General features: G+C 47.0%; 1 pseudogene; it reads left to right on the forward strand.

Annotated features, from left to right (window-relative positions):
• Positions 1 to 4235: 4235 nt before the first annotated feature.
• On the forward strand, positions 4236 to 4445 carry LOC144493209 (U2 spliceosomal RNA; annotated as a pseudogene).
• Positions 4446 to 5801: the final 1356 nt, after the last annotated feature.

Raw genomic sequence — 5801 nt, forward strand, 5'->3', positions numbered from 1 at the left:
AGCTGTCAATGCAAAGAAGTTTCCAATAACAAGAATAGCTTGCCTCTAATTGGCCACTAGACCCACAGGCAGTGGCCAAGCTGTGTTTTCAAAGGGATTCTGATTTGATTTTGATTTGATTTATTATTGTCACATGTATTAGCATACAGTGAAAAGTATTGTTTCTTGCACGCTATACAGAGTAAGCATTCTGTTCATAGAGAAGGAAACGAGAGAGTGCAGAATGTAGTAATTAGAATGAAGTTTTAGAAACGTAGAATGAGAGCAAAAGATAGAATTAGAAGGTATGCTGGGCACAACTGGCAAGAAGTCGTCTCACTCCGGCGCCATCTTGGATCAGCAGGTTCACACCATCAGCCACCCAGACTGATGATGAGCAATACTATCAAAGATCAAACAATGCTCAAGAAACTCTAACCATCCCAACAAAAAAGGATTGGAAACGTTAATTAAAATGCTCTTTTTATAAAATCAAATAACATAAATCAGCTCCCTGTTACGTAACTTGGTTAAGAGAGTGATTTTTAAAATTTATTTCTGGGACATGGGCATCGCTGGCTGTTTGCGGTTTGGCGATCCTCTCCGCTTGGAGCCGGCAGTTTGCGGCTGGCTGGCCAGCCTTTATTGCCCATCCCTAGTTGCCCTTGAGAAGGTGATGGTGAGCTGCCTTCTTGAATCGCTGCAGTCCACGTGCTGTGGTGTTGACCCACAATGCTGTTTGGGCGGGAATTCCAGGAGTTTTGACCCAGTGACTGCAAAGGAATGGCAATTGGCTGGGCTATACGTAAGAGCACAGTCTTAAGTTTGATTCCTATCCTATTCCCATCAATTGTAGCTCCCCCCTCCCCCACAACCCCCCCTCACCCTCACAGTATAAATCTTGTCCAATTTTCCTTGTCTTCAGCTCTGACGAAGGGTCACCCTGACTCTGAAAGGTTGGTTCTATTCTCTTTCGACAGATGCTTTCAGACCGGCTGAGAATTTCCAGCATTCTCTGTTTTTGTTTTGGGCTTGATTCGTTGAATGAGTTGATCTCAGTCAGTGCTACAATTGGCCTCAGAGCTCCTTGATCAGGAAGGGGAAAGGATTGACAAGGGTCTCTTCTGTTGCCTCTTCTCCTGTAACGCCTCCTGTTGGAAGTGCATGTGTGAGCATTGCCCAGCAGGGGGAGATTACAGCTCAGTTCCCCCTTTCGCAAACATCACTGGTTTAGCCCACAGGTGAGTAATTGCCAAAAGGAGGACAACCGGTGATCATCCTGTCGTTGGGCAGGATTTTCCAGCCCCAAGACCGGAAAATCCCGCCTGTGTCAACGGATCTTTGCATGGTCCGCCCCCACCGGCTATGATTCCCGTGGTGGGCGGGACAGGAAAATTCCGCCCACCCAGTCTTTCAGAGTGGATGTAGTACAGGCAGGAAATTAGTAGTGTAAGGAGGAAGAAAATAAATGAAACGTAAAAGAAAGACTGATTGCTGATCTTTCACTTGCTTTTTTCACAATGTTGTAAAACCAAGAGCTAATATGTGGAAAATAATTCATCTTGGAGGTGACAGCAAACAGCAGGAGAACATGTTACACATCTAGCATTTACGTGTTTAATAACACAAGTAGCATGTGGCTCATCTCCCCCTGCAAAAAATACAAAGACCTGTTGTTACTTCATGGCCTGAAAGCCTTCAATGCTTTCTGAGCTGTTTATTTCTAATGAAAACCGATGCCACATTGATGACTTAGAGTCAGGGAAATGATGCAAGTTTATAGGGCCCAGCATCTTGTAACTTCTCTAATCTCTTTTATTCGGACAATGCCTGTACTGTGAATCACTCCAACTCACTTGTGAATTTTTGTGCTTGCTTGTTTTTGACTGCAATGACATATTCCACGGGATTCATTGAAAACAGCAGGGTGAGTTACACTCGCTTGAAAAGCCATGAGGGATAACACGAATCGGCCAGGTCATCCTTTGTTTAAAGTGCTGAATCAGCAACTTCCAGTCAATTCCATAGGAAACCCAAATGAAACCAGCCACTGGATAATAAAGGATAAAAGCTGGATAATAAAGAGCTGTCTTTTCTACTAAATAGCTGCTCCTTTGCGTCACACAGGACAACATTTCTGAAAGATAGGGAAGTTTGAGATCTTACAGTAAAGTGATGAGGTTTGGAACTGGACAGCTAGCCTGTCAGTCCTGTAAATCCCTTTGGGATAGCTTAATAAAACACAATGGCTGGAATTTTCCGGCATTTCACACTCCGCCGTTGCTGCAAGTGAGGATGGCGTATTTGGTGCTCAGAGTGTGACGGGTGCTCCTGTTTCCACCAAAACCACGGGCAGTCAGCCAGCATAATCAAGGACCCCACGCATCCCGGACATTCTCTCTTCCACCTTCCCCCGTCGGGAAAAAGATACAAAAGTCTGAGGTCACGTACCAACCGACTCAAGAACAGCTTCTTCCCTGCTGCTGTCAAACTTTTGAATGGACTTACCTTGCATTCAGTTGATCTTTCTCTACACCCTAGCTATGACTGTAATACTACATTCTGCACTCTCCCCTTTCCTTCTCAATGAACGGTATGCTTTGTTTGTATAGCGCGCAAGAAACAATACTTTTCACAATATACTAATACATGTGATAATAATAAATCAAATCAAATCAATGTGTTCGGTGACTGCGATTTGTGAAAGACCTGCTCACAGAACTCTGCTGCCTCTTGCAACCAGAAATGCAGCCTCAAGGCAGGGCATGGGTAGCTTTGTTCCATGGTACTGAAGGAAACTATGGCTCTTCGACATGTCAACACACTTCCAAGCTAGAACATAGCTAACATCGCCCAGTTCCCTCTTCAGCGAGGTGACACAGGCTCTGTGTTGCACGAGATGAGATTTCATTGTGTTCTCTCTGAACTGTGAGAGGCAAGTGGAATGTGTGCATGGCTTTGCCAAGATAGTTAACTTTAAGCTTAAATTTATTTATTAGTGTCACAAGTAGGCTTACATTAATACTGCAATGAAGTTACTGTGAAAATCCCGAGTTGCCTGTTCAGATACAGTGAGGGAGAATTTATCATGGCCAATGCACCAAACCAGCACATCTTTGGACTGTGGGAGGAATCCAGGGCACCCAGATGAAACCCACGCAGACATGGAGAGAATGTACAACCTCCACACAATCAATGACCCAAGCCAGGAATTGAACCCGACGGCCCAATTTTACCATTTTGATTCTAAGTGCTGGGCAGACGTGAATCTGGGAGTTTCAGACCCGACTTTTAGACCCGTTCTCAGGCGCCCCCATACGCACCCTGCCTGAAAAAATAGCAGCGATTCTGAATCGTGCTGCACAAGCCTCTGGGCGGGGCTTAACGCACCCAAAATCCTGCAGCTCTGATCGGAGACTTCCACTGATTTTGCGCAGTAAATAAAATAGAAAAATGCTCCCCTGCCACATTGCTCCCAAGCGGGATAATGCCTCCCCTTGGCCCCGACAGACATTGCCCCACCCTCACAACATTACTGACCCCCTTATCCCCCCACCCACTACCCACTACCAGACCCATAGCAGCCCCCTGACCCCTTTCCCTCCACCAATCGCACGCAGAGTGGCAGCGGACCCCCCCTGCCCCCCACCAGAGAGCGATCTGTCCCGCTTCCCTCCCCCCCACCAGAGAGTGATGTAACCCACCTCCCTCCCCCTACTGACCCACCTCCCTCCCCCCACCAGAGTGCGATCTGACACGCCTCCCTCCCCCCACCAGAGAGCGCTGATCCGCTTCATAATGGAGTTGCCAACACTGGCTGGACATTTTTGAGATATTATCACATGACCTCCTACCTTTAACCCTCCCCCATCATTGCCCTGGAACCCTGTCATTGGTTGACCATGGAGCCCCGCCTTCCCAGGACTATTCAATGTGTCCCGCTTTTGACTTTTGCAAACTCTGATCACCCTCAGGTGGTAGTGACTGTAACAGCTATCATGTTCCCACTGCTTTCTTAGTACCTTAAGAAGTCTCACAACACCAGGTTAAAGTCCAACAGGTTTGATGCAAATGAGATCAAGCCTTGGAGGAGGAATCCTCCCCCTCCTCCAGTCAGCTTGGCTCATGTAGATCAGGCCCAAGACAGGTGTGAAGGCCCTGTCTTGTCAGCTTGGATCGGAAATGTCTCAACTTGTTGAGACTCTGAATTGGACTTGATTTGATTGAATTGGAAAAGTATTTAAAAAAACAGGTTTATCACTTCTCTGCCTTTTGGCTAAGATCAAGTGTAGTTATGCGGATGCTGCACTTGGTTGAGGTCATTAGGTTACATTTAAGCTTCATTTTCATATGAAGCAATTTTTTAAAAGCGGCATCTCGGCCTTTTGGCTAAGATGCAAATGAGATCAAGCCTTGGAGGAGGAAGACCTGCGCCTGCTCCAATCAGCTTGGCTCATGTAGATCAGGCCCAAGACAGGGGTTGCATACCCTGTCTTGTCAGCTTGGATCGGAAATGTCTCAACTTGTTGAGACTCTGAATTGGACTTGATTTGATTGAATTGGAAAAGTATAAAACAAAACAGGTTTATTTGGCAGCACTAGCTTTCGGAGCCTCAAGCTCCTTCATCAGGTGAGTGAGAACTTGTGTTCACAAACAGGGCATATAAAGACACAAACTCAATTTACAAGATAGTGGTTGGAATGCAAGTCTTTACAGGAAATCAAGTCTTAAAGGTACAGATAATGTGAGTGGAGAGAGGGTTAAGCACAAGTTAAAGAGATGTGTATTGTCTCCAGCCAGGACAGTTAGTGAGATTTTGCAAACCCAGGCAAGTCATGGGGGTTACAGATAGATCTCCACTTCTTAGTACCTGCCAGGAGGGAAGAGGATCTTTCTATTGCTCAGTCCCTCCAGAGCAACATTCAAGTATCTCGGGGAATGCTCTCTAACCTGTTGACCCATCTTGGTAAGTTCTTGCTGGGTCTTGGTTGCTTCTAGAATGCACCTTTAAGAGTACAGTCTGGCTTTAAGTAAAGCTTAAAGGCAGGGCGGCACAGTGGTTAGCACTCTTCCCTCATAGCGGGAGGGACCCAGGTTCAATTCCAGCCTCGGGTGACTGTCTGTGCGGAGTTTGCACATTCTCCCCGTGTCTGCGTGGGTTTCCTCCAGGTGCTCCAGTTTCTTCCCGCAGTCCAAAGATGTGCAGGTTATGTGGATTGGTCATGCTAAATTGTCCCCTTAGTGTCAGTTGAATTAGCAGGGCAAATAAAGTTTATTTATTAGTCACACGTAGGCTTGCATTAACACTGCAGTGAAGTTACTGTGAAAACCCCCTAGTCGCCACACTCCGGCGCCTGTTCGGGTACACTGAGGGTGAATTTAGCATGGCCAATGCACCTAACCTGCATGTCTTTCAGACTGTGGGAGGAAACGGGAGCACCCGGAGGAAACCCACGCAGACACGGGGAGAACGTGCAGATTCCACACAGACTGTGACCCAAGCTGGGAATCGAACCCGGATCCCTGGTGCTGGGAGGCAAGAGTGCTAACCACTGTGCCACCGTACCACCCCTTTATGTGGGGTAAATCTGTGGGATTGTTGTTGGCGCAGACGCGATGGGCCGAATGGCCTCCTTCAGCACTGTAGGGATTCTGTGATTCGAAATGAGCTTGCGGTCCACTACTGAGGTGTGCAGCCAGCCATCAATGCTTTTGGCACTGCGCTGTACCCCACAGTCATAAACAGCAGACAGCACAAGGTTCCTCATGTCCAAATTCAGGGATATCCCATTCAGCTTCACAGGTTTGGCACTCACTGAAT

This window comes from Mustelus asterias, chromosome 4 (genome assembly GCF_964213995.1).
Source record: "Mustelus asterias chromosome 4, sMusAst1.hap1.1, whole genome shotgun sequence".
Lineage (NCBI taxonomy): Eukaryota > Metazoa > Chordata > Chondrichthyes > Carcharhiniformes > Triakidae > Mustelus > Mustelus asterias.